Raw genomic sequence first — 19,302 nt, forward strand, 5'->3', positions numbered from 1 at the left:
CTTTTCTGTTCCAGTCCTTCCAACTCTCATTCTTCTCCTCTTGTGTGTGTGTGTGTGTGGGGGGGGTGTTGTTTTGTTTGTTTTTCTATAAACAAAAGCTCTGGACCTTTTCTTTCCATTTACCACTGCATGCAAACCAGAGTACTAAGTCTCTGAATTTATACTCTGTTTCCCAAATCAACCAAAAAACACAGGTAAATGTTCTCAGTCCCTGAGTATGCAGAAGTAAGGTATGAAGAGAGAGGGCAGGAACCAGAGAACTTTCTGCTGGAGTCTTTATGTCAGAAGAGACCGAGACATTGAGCACAGCGAGTCCTGGCAGCCAACTGTGCTGTTAGATTTGGAATTTTTTCTCTAACTGATCAGATTTTCATTTTTTCTGATCCCACTTCTTCACATTCTGGTTGTTTGACTCTTATTGCTAGCCATCTTTGGACCAAAACAGACGAGTAACTGAAACGAAACCAAAACTTGCAAATGTGACACTGTGACACACACGACATGTAAAGCGTACAAGACCATGACGTGCAAGACAAACTGCCTAAGCCCGACTTGTTTGTAGTCCACTTTCTTTACATATTTTATGGCAATATCATAGAATAATGCCGCATGGACTCATGTTCCAAAGATAAGACCGCTGACTGTCCCCATCATTTACTTAGTTTACATATTCTGATCATCTGTTGCCACAGATCTCTTTCAGTAATTTCTGCTCTAAAATCATCCTATGACTAATTCTGGTCCTGAGAGTCCCCTCCCTGAGACACTGAGGCTCCTTTAGACTAAGATTCTCCCCTCTGAGTAACTTCAATACACCCTGTTTACCAGAATCAACAGGCTTTTCTGATGGTTTCTGTATGGGGCTCCACATGGATTTTGTTTTTAGTTTCAAACCAGAAATATTCCTGGGCTTGGCAACCAAAGCCTTACATCCACTTGCTTTGGTTTAACAAACCTTTCCCACTCGGGCTCTGGAGTTTTCAGGCTGAGAAGATAAGAATGAGTGTAGTGCTCTTCTTTATAAATTAATCATTCATATGAAGTTACAATAGCGACTTATTATCACTCAGGTAAAACCACATTGCTGCCAAATGATCTTCCCCGAACTTGTGCTAGAGAAACACTTAATACACAATGGGTAACAATCTCATACTCCAGACCAACCACTTAGACTTATCTAGGGAGGCAAAAATCTGAATAGGAGAGTCAGGCAATAACCTTAATTTCCAGCTGTAGACAATAGCAACGAAAGCACCCCTGACCTGCCCCCACACCCACCCCAACTTTTGGTTCCCTGAGTATAGACACAAACTCAGAGTTCAAGCTCAGTGCCACTTACAAGCTAGGTGATCGTGGCCATATTATCTTACTCTTATGGATGTCAATTTCCAGATTTATAAACCAAGGGTAATAATAGTATTCACTTCATATGAACATTGTAATGAATCACACAAGCTAACACACATAAAGCACTTGGAAATATGTATATAATAAATGTTTGATAGGTAGGTACTGATATGAAAGTCATTTCTGTGTTTACACCAGGATTGAGTTGCTAATCACTGGTTTTTAAAAAGAGTGTTCCCTGTAGTATTTATGAAAAGTGACCTCACACACATAAGAAAGTCCTTGGTGTACATACCATTTTACTGTGCAGTGTTGGGCAAGTCAATCTTTGTTTTCTTATTCTGTAAAATGGGACTAATATCACCTATGTCATAGGGTTATATTGGTGACTAAATGAAGTAACACATGTAATGCCAATTCAGTGCTTGGGACATAGTAAGGATTCAAAAAATGATAGCTGTTAGAGTATAGACTGCTTTATAAATCTTGAGCTGTAGATGGTAGCAACGAAAATACCACCAACTCCAGGAGATTCAGGGGGTCTGACTTTGATGCTGAGAATCCAAGTTGGCTATGACCCGTAATTGAGAAAAACCAATAGCCTTTCTCAAATCAGGTATAATATTAAGTGAGGCTCACACCCAAAGAGATGCACTCATCCCTTTGAGAATTGATGGTCAAGGTTTCAGACACAGTGGTATTTGGAATTGGAGAAAGAAATTGTCTGACCCAGAGACATAGGTAACTGGCAAGGCAGGGTGAGCTGAACAGAAGTTCTTCTTTCCTTTGGCGTGCAAACGGACAGAAGTGATGGGAGGAAGATTTTGGCAAAATCGTAGCCGGCAGGATTCGAACCTGCGCGGGGAGACCCCAATGGATTTCAAGTCCATCGCCTTAACCACTCGGCCACGACTACCTGCTGGTTGTCGCTTCTCGTTAGTGACTTTGAAGGTGTGCCGCTTAATAGGCACCAAACCATCTTCCACCATAATGTGACATTACACTGTACTGCGATACAGGGAAAGATGGTTTGGTGCGTAATTACTAAGGCTGGTAAGGAGAAATAGGATTCCTACGTCCATTCAGGTCTTCTCAGCCTTGGATGAAATGCATCGCCCAACAGCAAATCCCAATTCAGCGGGGCAGGTGGAATGCAGAGAAGCCTGGTGAGCCAAGAGGGGACTGTCTGCACCCAGAACTCCACTCCCTGGTCTGAGTGACCTCAGACCTGCAGGTGCCAACGGTGATTGGAAGCGGGCTGGAAGGAATTGGAGTTTTCGCGTTTGCTTTCAGCGTTAAACACTAAAACCTAAATATCTTCAATGGCCTTCAACTGCTTTGCCCTTTCCCTGCTTCAAAAGAACATGGGCGGTGGGCGGGGGCGGGGGGGGGGGGGTGCGGGCTGGGAAGGGGGCAGGTAGGGTCCCCGGGCAGGAAGCGGGAGGCCGGCAGCCCCAGGAGCCCGGCCAACAGGGAGAAACCGTGCAGGGTAACAGATTCTCCAGCCTCCGGACATTCTCTCCTGCTCCTAACACACAGGAGGGTGTGAACACTGGCTAAACCTAGCTGTATTAATAGGACTGCTCCTGCCAGTAGAAAATGGATTCATTGACACACTATAGAACCGGGTTCTTCTTTTAATGGAAAATTTAGGGACCCTGAGATTGAGTGCTGGGAATTGAAGCACTTGCTCAAAGCACCCTCACGGTAGATGGTAGATTCAGACAGACTTCCAGATACAATCAGGAGAAATCCTTTCAGGCCTGAGGCCCTGGCAGTGTCTTGCAGTTAGTTCACTCTCCCATATCTGTCTTCATTTAGGGCAGGCAAAGAGACCATTGCTCGCATGGATGGGGTCAAGTGTGTCGCCAAAGAAGATAGACTGCAACAGGATCCCCTCCCATCTGTGAATGTGATTTTATTCGAATATAGTCTTTGCTAATGCAATCAAGTGAAAATGAGGTCATTCTGGATTAGGATGGGCCCTAAATCCAATGATAGTATCCTTATAAGGAGAAGGAGATTTGGAGACACACAGAAACAGACACACAAGGATAAAGGCTGGGTCAGAAGGAGACAGAGATTGGAGAAGTGAACTTGCAAACCTAGGAAGGTCAGCGGGGGAGCCAGGAAACAGATTCTCCCTTGGGCCTCTAGAGACAACCAAACTTGCAGACACCTTGGATTGGGGTTTCCGATCTCTGGAGCTGTGAGAAGATAAACATCTGTTGTTGTAGGCCACTCACTTTATGGTAATTTGTTAGGGCAGCCCTAGGATGCTAATGCAGCTCCCTTCCCCACAAGTTTGGAATAATATCCTTGCTGGTGGTGGCGCTTCTAAATTCCACCAAGGAAGCTCACCCAAATGGCATGGCATTTCCACATGGCATGCTTATTTTTGAGAAAATTCTCCTAGGGAAATAATCCAAACTAAAGGAAACTATTTATGTGCAAAGACCTATATGATACAATTAGTTATCATAATAATGTTACTAAAACATTTCCAACAATGGGAGGGGATGATTACATAACTTAAGTTATATATAGCTGGAAGAATGTTGCAAAGCTATAGAAAACAACATTTTGGAAGAGGTTGTGATTGCTCAGGTGAGAAGTACATGATAAAATGTTAAATGAAAAGAGCCAGATAAAAATATATGAAATACATGACCATGATTCTGTAAAATTTTATTTATAGATATTTGGAAGTTGGGGGGGGGGTGTGTGGAATATACCAAAGTATTGCTAATGTGGTCTTTGGGTTTGAGGGTTGTGTTACTGTTTTTCTTTGTTTTTCTATGATTTGAAGCATACATCATTACTGAAATTTTTAAAATGAAGAAGCAGAGATACTGATTTTATTGCTGGAACAAGAAAGATGAATTCTCTAGATACAAGACTTCAGTATTCCTCAGTAGCCAGCCAAACATTGGCTCAAGTGGTCATTATCCAAAGGAACTATTTGTTCGGATGCCTGGGTGGCTCAGTGGTTGAGCATCTGCCTTCTGCTCAGGTCTCGATCCTGGGGTCCTGGGAGTGAGTCCCACATTGGGGCTCCCTGTGGGGAACCTGCTTCTCCCTCTGCCTATGTCTCTACCTCTCTCATAAATAAATAAATCTTTTTAAAAAGGGGGGGGGCACTATTTGTTAAATATGTTGGTGAAGCCGAATTTTACAGAGGAGGAAACAGACACAGAGAAATTAAGTGCCTGACCCAAGGTCACAGAGCTAGCAGCTAGAAGCAACTGAAGAGTTGCAGCTAGGAAATCCGAATTCAGTTTAGGGAGGTTTTAGGGCAGAAAAATGCTGCATTCATTTTGGGTTTTGTTGGTTTGTTTTTAAAAAAATAGGTTTTGCCAATCCATTTCACTTTTAAAACTAAGTATCATGTAATTTATGATGTTTAATAATACTGATAATTTGAGAAATAATTTAGGAGGTTGAAGTCCACAGCCAGCTACAACAGTGAGGCTGGTGGTTGGAAAAGACTGCCTTTCTGATGTTCAGATTTTGAAAAATAGTCCTCAATGAATGAATGTACAGATTGCATTTTTTGAGGGGTATACTTTTCTTAGATGCACAAGACAATCAGCACCAAACAAAAACCATTAAACTTCTCAGGAACAGATTATCCCAGTTAGTGTTTTCAGAGCAAGGTCTTCTGCTCTTTGCCTTGTTTATTTAGGGTGAGATTTTTCTTATAAATGAAAATAGACCAGTTTTTCAAAAATGCAGCTAGAGAGTGGCACCAATCCAGAAGGGCTGTAATCTGGAGAAGACAGCAGATTTGTCAGATGCTTTGCTCCTGGGCTCTCTGCCTCATCACCCCAGGACATCACTCAGTCTAGAAAGTGATCTTGGGAGGCCTGAAGAGAGAATCACCCAAACTGTGGCGATGAGAATGAAACCTGAGCATGGAGTGGTAGAAAGGACTAGAGAAACCTACCTCCTGCCTGAGGGTGCTGGAAGATACCAGAGACCCCTTGGACACCACAGATACCACAATTTTCACTCATCGACACATATTCTCACAATGAAACAACTTGGAAAACACTGCCAATTGGGAACTAGATGGGCTTTTGTGGTCTTTTTTAACCTTCTCTTTCTGTGTCTTTTTTTGTGAACGTGCATGTAAAGAGGTGAACGAAAGTTAGGTGCACACTGCAGTGATGCATCACAGGGCTGGAGTGGGGGGCATCCATGTGATCCCACACGGGCCAGGACACAGAGCTGTGACACCGCCCCAGAAGCTCCCTCCTGCCCCACCCCAAGCAACTGATCACTGAATAGATTTGGGGTTACGGTGATCATCCTATCATGTGTAGTTGTCTGTCCCTTCTGATATATCCCACTCTATCATCCTGTCCTTTTATGTCCCCCTTTTACATCTTGTCTGATTTTGTATTGAGTAAATAGTTGTACATTATTCCATTATTTCCTCTCTATTCACAGGAAAGGCACAAATTCCTTTGATCTTGTTTGGATGGTGAGGCTGGAGATCACCACATAGAGTCCTGACCACACAATTCTTTTTTTTTTTTTTTTTTTAAGATTTTATTTATTTATCCATGAGAGTCACAGAGACAGAGGTGGAGACATAGGCAGAGGGAGAAGCAAGCTCTCTGTGGGGAGCGCGATGCAGGACTCAATCCCAGGATCCCGGGATCACGCCCTGAGCCAAAGGCAGATAATCAATCACTGATCCAACCAGGCGCCTCCCAAACAATTCTTATATTGATATTTTACCATTTTCCCAGATGATGCAAAGGCCTTAACATTAGGAAAATTAAATTTTATTCATCTCTCTCTTGAGAGATGTCTAAATTCGTTGTTTATATGCTTTTAAATTCTACCTTCCCTTTCTCCCCTGGCAGGCATTCTTAGTGTTTTATTGAGTCAGTATTCACTTCCATTTGACTGTAACGTACCATTGTTACTCGTATTTTCTGCATTTTCTTCTGGGATCATTTCTGCTTTATCTTTTGATTTTCAGGAGCAGCAATGCCTTCTGGCTGGAATGCAGTTTATGAGATAGTTGTGACTTGGGAGTAACAGTGCCTCTGTGAGTGGACAGGAAAAAGCCCAAGGAAACTAAGGTTTCAATGACACAGGACCTAGAAGACTCACTGAGCATCATTAAAGGCTTGATCATCATCAAAGACTGTCTGGCATCTGCCTTCCAGTCACATGCCTACTTCTTCAATGGTAGGAGGAGAAGATGAGAATTTAAGGGGCTCCCCTCGGTGGTGCCAAGGCAAGGCTGAAGTAAGGCCATTACCTTGTCATAGAAAGGAGCCCAGTCCTCCCCGCTTCATCTGACCTATTTACATCTGAGTCAAGACTCCCTAGATGGCATTCTCAGGAATCTGCACCCCAACAGCCCTCTGAGAACCAGTCCAACCAGTGTTTTGCATGCAGTCATGGGTGCAACTTTGACTTACTTTACAAGATAAATATTAAGGAAAAATACAGTCACTATTTAAAGGTGATTTGACTGGGCAACCCTGGTGGCCCAGTGGTTTAGCACTGCCTTCAGCCCAGGGTGTGATCCTGGAGACCGGGGATTGAGTCCCATGTTGGGCTCCCTACATGGAGCCTGCTTATCCCTTGCCTGTGTCTCTGCCTCTCTCTCTGTGTTTTTCATGAATAAATAAAGAAAATCTTAAAAAAAAAATAAAAGGTGATTTGACTTTAGCAGTACGATGCTTAAGTTCTACTTAGAGAATTTCTTTTTAGTTAGTTAAAAATTAGGTTAGGTGACATAGGAGAATCTCCAAATGTAGACTATTCATAGCCTGTAGTCTATGGACTTGAAGTGTTCCACAAACACTCTGAAGTAGTTTGCAGACTACTTCATACATATATATATATAAATATATATATATAATACATATAATACATACATATATATAATATAGATCATATCGAATAAAATATGGATACATATAATTATATATAAATATATATAATTTAATAATATATAATAATAATAATATCGAATAAAATATGGATACATATAATTATATATATGATTGATAAGTCTAGGGGCACCTTTGTGGGAAATGGGTTTCACAGATTTTATTCAATATGATCTGGAATCCAGAGCCAAAAAAATGTACTATGAATCTTTGCTTTAATGACTTCTTTATCTTGGGAAAGAGGAGAATTTTTCAGCAATATTTTGTTTAGGGGGAAATAAATAATACGCCTATGAGTGAGCATGCACTCTTCAAACCAATCCCCACAGACTAGTACTGGCAACATGTGGAAATGACCTCAGTTTTGCAGAAAACTTACCATTATGCTGAGGCGGAAAGCCCAGTTGGAGTCTCCAGTGCTTGTTCAAAGTAGGCCCTTGAGGCTAAAAGCAACCTTACAGCTCTGGCCTGAGACAAGAGTTTGGTCCACCATCAAACCATCAAAAAGCTCCTCTTCTGCTTTCACTATAGATGGCTGTCCAGACAACCAGTCCATAGACTGTGTCCCTATCTTGCATCTTCCATATGAAAAAGTGTGAACCCAAGACACCCTTTGAAACAGTATCTGCAATCTCTGCTCAAATGTAAACATCCAGTTTTTATTCTTCTTTGAAGAATATGTGATTGGCCTCTAGCCATCTACAGGCTCCCTTAACTAATTTATTCATAATTGTAGTTTATCCTATCACTATTAGCCCCAAATCTCCAAGGGCAGAGCCAACACTTAGTATCCTCCTTAATGCTATGCCCACAATGCTGAGCACGGCAGTTGGCAGGGCATGAGAATTCCTCCTTCTAAATTCCTATGAGTCTATATGCTCTGAGGAAGGTGGTTGGCTCTTTGGGCAGTATCACTGCATCTGACAATGTGGCTCATTAGTTAAAAGGGGAGAGAATTGTGCTGGTGCACATTGCAAATCCCACACTCACTTTCCCCTATGATTAAAATCTTACATGAGTGTGGCACATTTATTACAATTAATGAACAAATATTTATACATTATCATTAACTAAAGTCCAAAAGTCATTCAGATTTCCTTAGTTTTTACCTAGTGTCCATTTTTGTTCCAGGATCCTATTCAGAATTCCACATTATAGTTTGTCATTGCATTTCCTTAGGCTCCACTTGGTTGTGGCAGTTTCTCAGGCTTTGCTTGTTCTTGTCTTTGCACAGTTTGGAGTACTGCTCAGGTGTTTTGTAGAATGGCCTTCATTTGTCTGATGTTTTTCTCATAATTAAACAAAGTTATAGGTTTGGGGGAGGAAGATCACAGAAGTGTCATTGTCATGTTCACCATTTATACCATTTCGAGGTTATATACTATCAAAAATGGCTTACTCCTGCTGATGTTGACTTTGGTCACTGGCTGAAGTTGTGTTTGTCAGGTTCCTTCGATCACTTACCCTATTTCTCTCCCTTTCCTTAATGTACTCTTTGGAAAGCAACCACTATGCAGAGCCCACAATGAAAGAGTGGGGAATTAGATTATTTGGAACTCTTCTGCATGGGCGATTCCCTGAGACTGAGGTTGGTTCTACATCAGGAAAGCTACTGGAGCCAGGCTGTTGGAACTGCAATGTAGTCTTCATGTTCACTGGTAAGGCATTTCATTTACTTCCCAAACGTCTCTCCACAGCCCCCATTTATTTATTCAATATTTATAGCTTTATTTACTTATAGATTGATTGTCAGAGAGCCTAGAACTTGGTACAAGCCCTAGCCCCTGCAAATACTCTCTGTGAACTTGTTGCCAAGATCTGAAGTTCAGTTGCGTTGAAAATGCAGACAAGTCTGGTGTCTCCTTCCTAAGGCTTCTGGGAATCACTTTATTTACCCCACTTGGCAGGAGAGTTTCATTTTGTCTTTCTGCTAGTGAGGGCGAGGGCCAGGGGCCTCAGGGGACGAGGAGGAGGACTGAGCCCTGCTACTCCCAGGTCACCATCTCTGGGTCAGTTTTCACCTAACTGTTGCGCCTCTTTGGGAGCATCTCCTTGCAAACCAGATAGAGGTCTTTCTGCAACAGAAATGGTCTCCGCTGAATGCCGACACCTCTCCTAGGCTCTTGTTGGGAAGGTTCAAACCCTGACACCTGCGAGTATTATTTACTCTCAGTAAGGATGCTTTGCTTCTGTCCCCAGTCCTCCGGTTTGACGGCCGGGGATCGCTTCTGGCCCCTCCGCCCGTGGGGACCGGTCCGGACGCGTCCAGCCTCGCGACCGCAGGAGGTCTTTCCTGCCGAGGAGTTCGCGCCAGGCGCACAGCCGCTCCCGGAAGAGCCGAGTCAAAACTTCCAGAGACAAAACCCTGCGTGGAAGGCACTCGAGGTTTCTATCCTGCTCTTACGCTTCAGTCTCCGCAGGGCGGAGCGCTTCCCCGGAGGAAAACGCGCCTCTTTCTCCCCGGGGTCCGGCCCCAGGCCCGTGTCGTGACGTCATCCACACTTTACAGGTCATGAGATTAACCCGCGAGGGCAGGAGGGAACGCAAGACCCGCACACGCGAGGCGGCGCCACCTGGGCAGCCGCACGGGGCAGGCGGAGCCCGGCCGCCGGCAGGTGGAGCCGCCCTACCTGCGTCTGGACCGCGGGGCTGCAGGAAGGGCAGAGGGGCGCCACCAGGGCTGAACCCGTCTCGTCTGTCCCCAGAAACCGATTTGCTTTGGGATTTTGCACTAAGAGCCCTGTGCACGCCAAGGCCCCTGTGTCACGGGGCCAGATGTCAAAAACTAAGACGCGAATTTCAGCTTTCTTGGGACTCCCTGAGCTCAGAGGTGGAGATCCATCCTGTCAGGGAGGAGCGCTGTCGGGGCCAGCGAGTGTGGGGTTCCATGGTGTAATGGTTAGCACTCTGGACTCTGAATCCAGCGATCCGAGTTCAAATCTCGGTGGAACCTGACTGTTCTCCTTTTCAAGTTTCCTTTTTTACGGGGAGTTGGCAGTGGACCTCCAGTTCACGTGAACCCAGAGTGTGATCTTGAAGGGGAAGATGACACCGTGTGGACCTGGACACTGACTCGCTGCCCTATTGTTCAGACAGAGTAGAGGACCATCCTCCCTCCTTCTCCCTGTTTTCCTCTCCCACCTAACAGATATTCTGTGACACACAATTTTGAGTTGAGTTGAACGTTTTCTGAGTTATTGCTTTATAAAATGTAATGAGCTCACTTGGTGCAAAAGGATGCAACAGAATTGAAGGAGAAGAAAGATTCTTATGAATACAATATTTGCCCAGAGAAAATCTGACTTCATAATGTCTATTAGGTACAATGACCTGAATTTACACATCTTTCACTTTCCACTGAGAAACACAGATTTGGGAAAAATCTATTCATCTATTAAATAAAAAATTTCTTGGACTGTCTCAGATATTTGAACACTGAACACTGCTGGATGCCCACAGATGTAAATTTGAAGTACTTATGGACAGAGCAAATAAAGATCCAGATACATTTTCTAAGTGTTTCCACAGTGTTCCTTTGGTTATTTTTATGACATTGATCCACCACACAGAATTGCTATGATGAGTATGTTCCACAGACATCAGAGCTTTTGAATTGTATCTGACAACATTTCTGTGATCATTTTATTGTCATAAAACTGTTCCAACAGCAAGTTAGCTCATTTTCTGGTAGATGTTAGTATGTGTCAGAACTTAAGGAAAGACAGTTCCTGAGATCCTCAAAAAATAATTCCAAAGTGTCTTCCTTAGTTTTATCTATTGCATTTCTAAAAATTGTATATTTTTATTTCAAGATACACAGTATCAGGCTATACATTATCTTATGGGTCTTTTTCACTTAAAACCATATTGCTGAAATTGTTACTTTCACAACAAGTAGCTGCCATTCATTCACTCCTTCATTCATGAATAATTCTCTACTGTGTCAATAAATTGCAGTTCATTCATCCACCTTTTGTCAATGGGAAATTCATGAATTTGGTTTTGGATTATGTCAGCTCTGGGGTCATGGGATATTGAAATTGTTTTAGGGCAGAGGAAATCTGGGATTCAGTAATGACACACTTAGCTGAGAATTTATAACTTTGATCTGTCATTTTTGCCCTCCAAATGCTTGGGCACAGTAATATCACTCACCCTTTTATATTATACTATCCAATTCTCCAAATTATTCATAATCCTGTAATTCCTAGAGTTAACTGCCAGTTCTCTCTAGTTCTCTATGTCCTCCAACATATATGCCATTGCAAGGCCCTATGCCACCACTATCTCTAAAGCTTACATAGCCACTTGAACTTACCTGACCAGGAAGCAATTCTGTGTGGGACCTGTGCCACCTGTTTCTTCCGAAAGAAGGAATTTTGCTTTCACACATTTGATTGGCAAAGCTTAGGGCACAGGCCTGCATTCTAGCTGTGCAGAAGGCTAGGAAATTGAGTTATGCCCTGAGCATGCACAATTCATAGCTAGCAACTTCTTCCTAATATATGAAGTCTTAGCCATATTTTTTTTTTTATTTTTTTTTTTTTAAGTCTTAGCCATATTAATCCACTATGTTCATCAATGTGATAATCATCTACAATTCTTTTTTCACATCTTCCCAAACTTTTGTTTCCACTGTTTTTCTCTTGCATTATGATTCACCTACAGAATATATTCTAATGGAAGATAATAAATTATACATATTAAATAGTAAATTAATACTAAAAAAACACAGTAAACAAAAGAATTCTATCATTAAGGAGTAAAATATGAAAAAGATCACTTTTAATAAATAATAACCATAAAAAGAAATAAAATCATAAAGGGGAAATTTGTTCATTGACATTAAAAGCTCAAATATATAGTTTGAATAGTAGATACAATAGAAATGATGAATAGATTAATGAACAAGAAATTGGAACTAATGACCGAATGGTATACAAAATTATAAACAACAGGAACATTCAGAAACACACAGGAACATCTAAATAAACAGTGAATGCATAAAATAATGTCATTAGTAATTACTAACTTTTGAGATGTAGAAACAAGATGGAACAAAAATAATAGACAAGAGTAATATAAGAAATGGGATATTGTGATCAGGGTCAAATTATCCTAGAGTTATTTATTGTGAGAAAAGATTAAAAACAAAGTTCAATGGAGTCATAATTCATGCAAATGATGAATGACTATAAAATCAGTGCTTGTGTGAGTTCATGGCCAAAGCCACATGATAACCATTGGCAAAGAGGAATATATAAATTCCAGGATATAAAATAACCAAGAAATATTATTGAAAAATCAATTATTATTAGCAGTATATTTTAATATATTCTATAACATATGAATATATTAGCATATTATAATTATACTAAAATTAAAATTTTAGTAGTCAGAAGTTAAAATAAGTATATTATTGTGCTTCATTATCATTTGCTAAATTTTTCTTCAGTCACTATACTGCATAGTTGGGCCCCCAAAATGCCCTCTGTCCTCTCTTAACTTAGATGGACCCATTTGTTTCTCACCATTTCTCCTTTTATTCATAGACTTTATTATATTTGAAAAAGTGAAGATCTATCATGATATAACACATAATTTTAGAGTCTTTCTTTCTTGTGAAGTTTAATACAGCAAAGTAAACATTTTACTTTTAAATTGTCTTGACCACATGGGCAGAATTCTCAAACAGAACTTTTTCTTTAAAGGCTTAAAACTAGGGGTGTCCAGGTGGCTCATTTGGTTAAACCCCTGACTCTTGGTCTTACTGATGCCTTGATCTCAGAGTCTAGAGTTTAAGCCCTGCATTGGGCTCCACGCTGGACAGATATTTATAAATATCTATTGGGAGTAAAAGTGTGAGATATTCTTACTGCTAACTATCTAGCTAAAGAATTCTCAATATTTAAATTATCCTTTTAGGAGCACCTGGGTGGCTCAGTAGTTGAGCATCTGCTTTGGCTCAGGTTGTGATCCTGAGGTCCTGGGATGGAGTCCCACATCAGGCTCCTCACAGGGAGTCTGATTCTCCCACTGCCTATGTCTCTGCCTCTCTCTGTGTTTCTCATGAATAAATAAATAAAATCTTAACAATAAAATAAATTATCTTTATACTTAATTTGTAAATAATTCTTAATATTACATAAAATAAACAAAATTAGCCACTTTCACATTTATTAGTTATTGAAGCATTTTACCCCAGATAGTGAAAAATCCATTCACATTTCAACAAATTGGTAGTATTTTAATATACAAAGCATATAAGAGATTTTCATTCTGTTCTTAATAGCTAGAATTATTATTCTTGTTTTAAAATAACTTTTCAGGCAGCCACAGTAAACCTGGATGATATGCCTTGTTCATATCACTCGTAATCTCACACTGATTAGATATGACAGCAAATAATACAATCTCATGATTATTCATCAAGCTTAAATTTAAGGGTGCCAAAAATGATGTGGAAATAGGCACCTGGCTATTTGGCTTAATAAAGGCAAAGGATGAAGCAAAACCAATCAACAAAGTGTTGACTTCAAGGCTGAAATCAAGTTTTGTTACATCTGATATTGATTACATTTAGATTTGTTAAGTATGCATGTTAAATCTTTAAGGGAAACTACAATAATAATAGAAGTGGCATATTTAAGTTAATTTTTAATGCATTTTAATTCAAATGCACTTCTTAAGAAATAATACAGAGAGATCTCCTGTACCTTTTATCCAGTTCCCCACTTCCCCCAGGTGGTGACAACTTGCAAGTTATCCTACAATGTAATAGTAAGTATGTTGACACAAATACAGTGAAGAGAAAACATTTCCTTCAACACAGGATCCCTGATCTCCTTTCAGGCAGCCACACCTGTTCTCCTCCCATCCTCCACTCCTTCCTCCATCTCTGGCACTGATTGGTTCTCATCCCTCTGTGTTCTTATTCCCACCTGATAGTAACCAGGAGGTTTCCCCTTCCCCTGTCCAAAGCAGTGTTAGATGTTCGAGGGAACCATCTGAAACAAGGCAATATATTGGCAAGTGCTAGGGATTAGAACATGGACATTTGAGGATTCCATTATTCTGCCTATCACAACAGCTACTGAGTATCTTTCATTCAGTTTAAGATCATCCTGGTTCTTGGCATGACAAGGGATTTTCAATGGATTCCCGGACATTTTGGGTATTATGCTATGGGACTTTGGATGTTATTTAAACCTTCTGTTTCAGGTGGTTCCCTCGAACATCTAACACTGCTTTGGACAGGAGAAGGGGAAACCTCCTGGTTATTATCAGGTGGAAATGGAATTCCAGGTTTCTCATTCAGCATCTCTCCATATCTAGGTGTAGGTTTCTTATTATTGTGCAAGAGAAGGAGTCCTAGCTCCCCACTAGACTTCCACTAGTACTTCCCTGGATTGGAAGACTAGGAGAGCCTCGTTATTGCTTCACATGTGATCTCTACTGACAGGGAGTGTGTGGCCTCCTTACAGCTAAGCAATGATGAGAGTCTTGTGTCACCACTAGGCCTCTTCTGATGCCACCCTGGTGGGGAGGTAACAGACCCTCCATTCCTGCCAAGTAGGGGGTGGTTATACAAGATCCCCTATAGGGTCTCTGCCAATAGGGTATGGGAAAAGCCTCTTTAAAGTCTGAGCAATGAAAGTCTCAGCCTCTTGTTCTGCCTTCTCAGAGATACCTTGTGTTGGGGGGCAGTGAACAGGGGTAGAGGGAGCACCTTGCTACAGCTTGGTGAGGATGGGGCTCTGGGCTCCCCACTAGGACTTGGAAGCTTGTGGGTGGGGGTGGGACTACAGTTGGTGTTTATGCCCATCTTCCTGCAAGTGAACAATCTCTAAAATAGAATGTTTAGCCTCACTGAATACACAAAGTTGACTAAAAAATCATGGCATGACATATGATTAGGCTAACCATATGATTTTTAGAATATACAACTTTTGTTTATTTTTAAAAAGATTTTATTTGACACAGAGAAAGAATCAGAGAACACAAGTGAGGGGAACAGCAGAGGCAGAGGGAGAAGCAGACTCCCTGCTGAGCAGGGAGCCCCATGTGGGGCTCGATCCAAGGTGGGGCTCCATCCCCGGACCCTGGAATCATGACCTGAGCTGAAGGCAGACACTTTAATGACTGAGCCACCCAGGTGCCCCTAAAATATACAGCTTTTAGAAAAAGAGGCAAGCTTAGGTCCAGGAACTTGTCAGATTATCATGATTCTCCTACAGGGGAAGTGCTCTCTGTCTCCCATTCATCCTTGCCTATTTTGGTTATTTAAATTATGCAGCACATGTACCAACCATCTGTTTTATCCTTAGGGACACTCTGTTCACAGCTCTGGGTGTGAAGCCTCCTCAACTGAACCTCCGACCCAGTTGGTCATTGTGATAATTGCAAACCTCTGGCTTCTTGACCTTCACTACTTCCACCAGCGGTGTAGTGCTTTGGCATCCTCTCTTTCCCACTGCCATTAACAAGCCAAACTCTGTGACCACGTCCCCTTCAGTGAGCCCCAGCTTACACATAGAGCAACCGTGAACTTCTCAGTAATCCTAGTGACCTTCTCACCAGCACACTTTGATGGCCTTGGTCATGGTGAGAAATGCCTGGGGTTGGGTGGGAGCTTCTGGGCTGTTGGCTGAGACCTATTTCCATCTGGATCACACGGGTATGTGGATTGTGAAAATCATAAATCCTGATGTTTAAGAGTTGTGCATTATTTCTGTGTCCATTTGACTTCAGTGAAAACAAAAAAAAAATCAGCTTCCTTTGATGAGATATTTGTTTAGCAAAAGAAATAAAAGCCTAATTTGGCAACAGAGGTTGCCAAAAATCTATGGATTTTTCTAAGCATATTGCAGCATATTAAACTATGACATCCTCACTTCAAATCATGAGAAACTGATATAAAGATCTTAAGATCCCTCAAAATGACACAGGTAGTAAGTGACAGAATTGATGTCTGACCCTGCCAGGGTCTGGCAGCAGAGTCTGGGTTTAAAGATTTCGATCTCTACAAAAGAAAACAGGAGCTTTGGATAGGATTCTTTCATAAAATAAATCCAAGGCTGACGATAACAAACTTGGGAAAGAAGTCCTGCCTATCTCTGGAAGAGGCTGCTGTAGCTGACTTATTTTCCTTCAAGTCAAAATTCCAAAAAGTGAGGGTTTTTTTTTTTTTTTATTTGTTTGTTTCGGTTTTAAAGTAAGTTTGACTCTGTACTAATGATGCTTATGAATGCATTATTTGTCTTTCAAGACTAGGCCACAACAGACACACCAGCGAACGACTTGTTGATAACTAGAAGGGCGCCTTCTTCCTTTTATCAGCTACAGGATCTTCCATATGTGGATGTTCCAAAAGTTACTTTGAAAATCGATGGTCATTTCGAGGTTTTCAAATCATCGCTAGCCTCTCGATTCTGCAGCGAATGCTCGAGCCCGGGCCGGAGTGTCGGGTGTCACACGGGTCCCCAGCAGAAGCTGCCCCAGCAGGAAGCTGGGCTCCCCCAGGTCTGCTGCGTCTCCCTCTATCCGGCCCTCGGAGTGAGGGGTCCTTCACGGGCCACGGAGGAAGTGTGACTTTGCCAACTCGCCATCACAGCTGCTCTCGGTCTGAACGATGTCAAACAGGAAGAAACATGAAGGGCGAGGACACTTACCTTGTGGTGGGAAACGTGGCCCTTGAGGAGACCGGCAGCGCGGCGGCTATTTATGCTAATGAGGCCCCGGGCTCCCGCGTAGTCGTGGCCGAGTGGTTAAGGCGATGGACTAGAAATCCATTGGGGTCTCCCCGCGCAGGTTCGAATCCTGCCGACTACGGCTCTCCCCACTTCGGGGAGGCAGCCTCTTGTCTCCCCGCCGGTGCCAGGCGCCAGGCGCCAGGCGCTGCTCTGGCCTCTCGGGAAGGACCCTACCCTGGCCCTTTCTTTATAGGGCCAATGAAAGACTCGGCCTGCTGCCCCCAGACAGCCAGACACCAACGTTGTTTCTCTACTAACTTTTTTCACGAGTAACTCGACCGCACTCCTCCAAGTGTTTTCTTTTCCGCGAAGAAGAGCCCAGGCTTTGTGATGCTTTCGTGTTTGCTGCAACCAGAGCACCCTTTCCCGAAGGAAATGTTGGCAGCAGTGTTTGCCTCTCCAAGGAATTCCATCCACCTTTACCTGGGCTCTTCTCCAGCTCTGCCCGCCCTTGCCACACAGAAAAGGAAATTCCAGGACCTTTTGGATCAAATGCAGGTGAAAGCCCTGACTCAGAGCGATGGTCCCCAAACCCAAATCCACATGTGTATTGATAGGAAACCACTACACAGCTAAAGAAATTAGATAAAGCCAATTTTGTCGTGGAACAGGATGGACAACGGATCTCTGGGCTGGTTTGTCCCACCGGTCCAGGACAGCAGTGATGAATTGAGGCTTTGACTCCATCTAGGCGCAAGCCAGGCCCCATTCAGGTGCAGAATTGCACTGCATGCATAACAAGCAGGCGTTGGTGTCTTAAATCAATGCCTGAAAGGGACGCTAGGCTCACTACCTCCCTAGACATTCTTCGAAAAATATAGCCCATCACTGCCCTGGCAGCTTAGTGGGGCAGCAGAGATCTGGGCATGGTTGTCAGACCTGTGTGCACCTCTTCCAAGAATGTCTCTAATAATTTTTCGTTAACACGGTGCTCACTGTATTGGTGAAATATCAGATCCCTTCCTCTTTCATGTGGGCCTTTGAGGCAGGAAGTATAATTAAAAGCTTTGAGTTTCAAAGTCAAGTGGGGCATTGATACTAAGCTGTAACAAGTCCTCTTTGGTGAGCAGTGCTAGCAAAATAAACGGAACTTGGCTTTATCTACAAAGGCAGGTTTCTGGAGGATGAATTTGATCATTTTCCACAAAAACTCTTCATCTTTCTCCTTTCCTGCTCTCATATCCAGCATACTGGTTGCTGAGACTCAGAAATTAACAGAATTCTAGAAGGTCAAAGCTAATGGAAGGTTAACGTCCTCCTGTGCAAATAATTCTTAATTCTATCATCAAGGGAATAGAGGGAAGAAAACCACATGAACTGTTTACAGAATTTTAAAATAAAAATGTGCTAAAAAAGGATTGCCTTTGTTTCATCTGTGGGACAGTTTCTGATTGGCTGAGTAGCTGCCCTAGAGCCAAGGTAGGGCTCCTCTGCTCTCAAAGTTGATAATTAGCTTCCTCCTGTGGGCACTTCTCACCTCCAGCTTTTTCATTTCTTAAATCCTGACCCATGTCTCCTACTTGAAGAAGCCTTCAACTTCACCCCTCATTCACCTGCTTCTATGCCTCTTATGGTGTCTTTGCCAAAATATCCTGTAAGAAAACACAATACTATTAGTGCCCCCATATTTCTTTATACCTATATCTCATATCAAACTGGTTTTATATTTGTCATTTGTGATGCCTGCAGAATGTGTGTGTGTGAGTGAGAGTGTGTTTGAGGAAATGGATGATCATATTTTAATCCTCAAAGCCCAGGTGATTAATTATTCAATCACCTCAAATGATTTAGCCTAATGTAGTAGAAACTAACCCCATCTATGAATCTAACTGGTGCTGTGTCCTTTCTCAGTAAGTTCCTTTAGAGTGTTCTTTCATCTCTTTTGTTTATCTGGCACCATCTAAAAGTCTGCATGGAGTAGATCAATTAACCCATCCTTTCTCCTTATATACTTTAGGAAATGTTTATGTTTCCTTGGCTACATTATCTGGTAGTCCTTCGGAAGCAACAGAGCATCCTAAATAAAATGCTGTTTATGAGGTTTCTAAGACTCCCAAGTGCAAAGTGCCACTTCTGAGTGGCAATTGCAATAAACACTCTGAAAACACAGAATTCAGAAAATTCATTAAGTTTTAAGAGAATTAATGTTGCCTAGCATCTATTTCCCTTTCTGTGCTTCCTTCTCCAATAAAAAATGGAGAATATTACAAAATTTTTAAAAAGATTTTATTTATTTACTTATGAGAGACATAGAGAGAGAGGTGGAGACATAGGCAGAGGGAGAA

General features: G+C 42.1%; 3 non-coding genes across 3 annotated transcripts; 2 read left to right on the forward strand and 1 right to left on the reverse strand.

Moving 5' to 3' along the window:
* Positions 1-2,181: 2,181 nt before the first annotated feature.
* TRNAS-UGA lies at positions 2,182-2,263 on the reverse strand. The gene has a single exon. It is a non-coding gene; the product is annotated as a tRNA-Ser (tRNA).
* A 7,883-nt stretch (positions 2,264-10,146) lies between these two features.
* Positions 10,147-10,218, forward strand: TRNAQ-CUG. Its single transcript has one exon. It is a non-coding gene; the product is annotated as a tRNA-Gln (tRNA).
* Positions 10,219-17,014: 6,796 nt separating this feature from the next.
* On the forward strand, positions 17,015-17,096 carry TRNAS-AGA. Its single transcript has one exon. It is a non-coding gene; the product is annotated as a tRNA-Ser (tRNA).
* The last annotated feature ends 2,206 nt before the right edge of the window (positions 17,097-19,302 follow it).

Source organism: Canis lupus, chromosome 35, assembly GCF_011100685.1.
Source record: "Canis lupus familiaris isolate Mischka breed German Shepherd chromosome 35, alternate assembly UU_Cfam_GSD_1.0, whole genome shotgun sequence".
Lineage (NCBI taxonomy): Eukaryota > Metazoa > Chordata > Mammalia > Carnivora > Canidae > Canis > Canis lupus.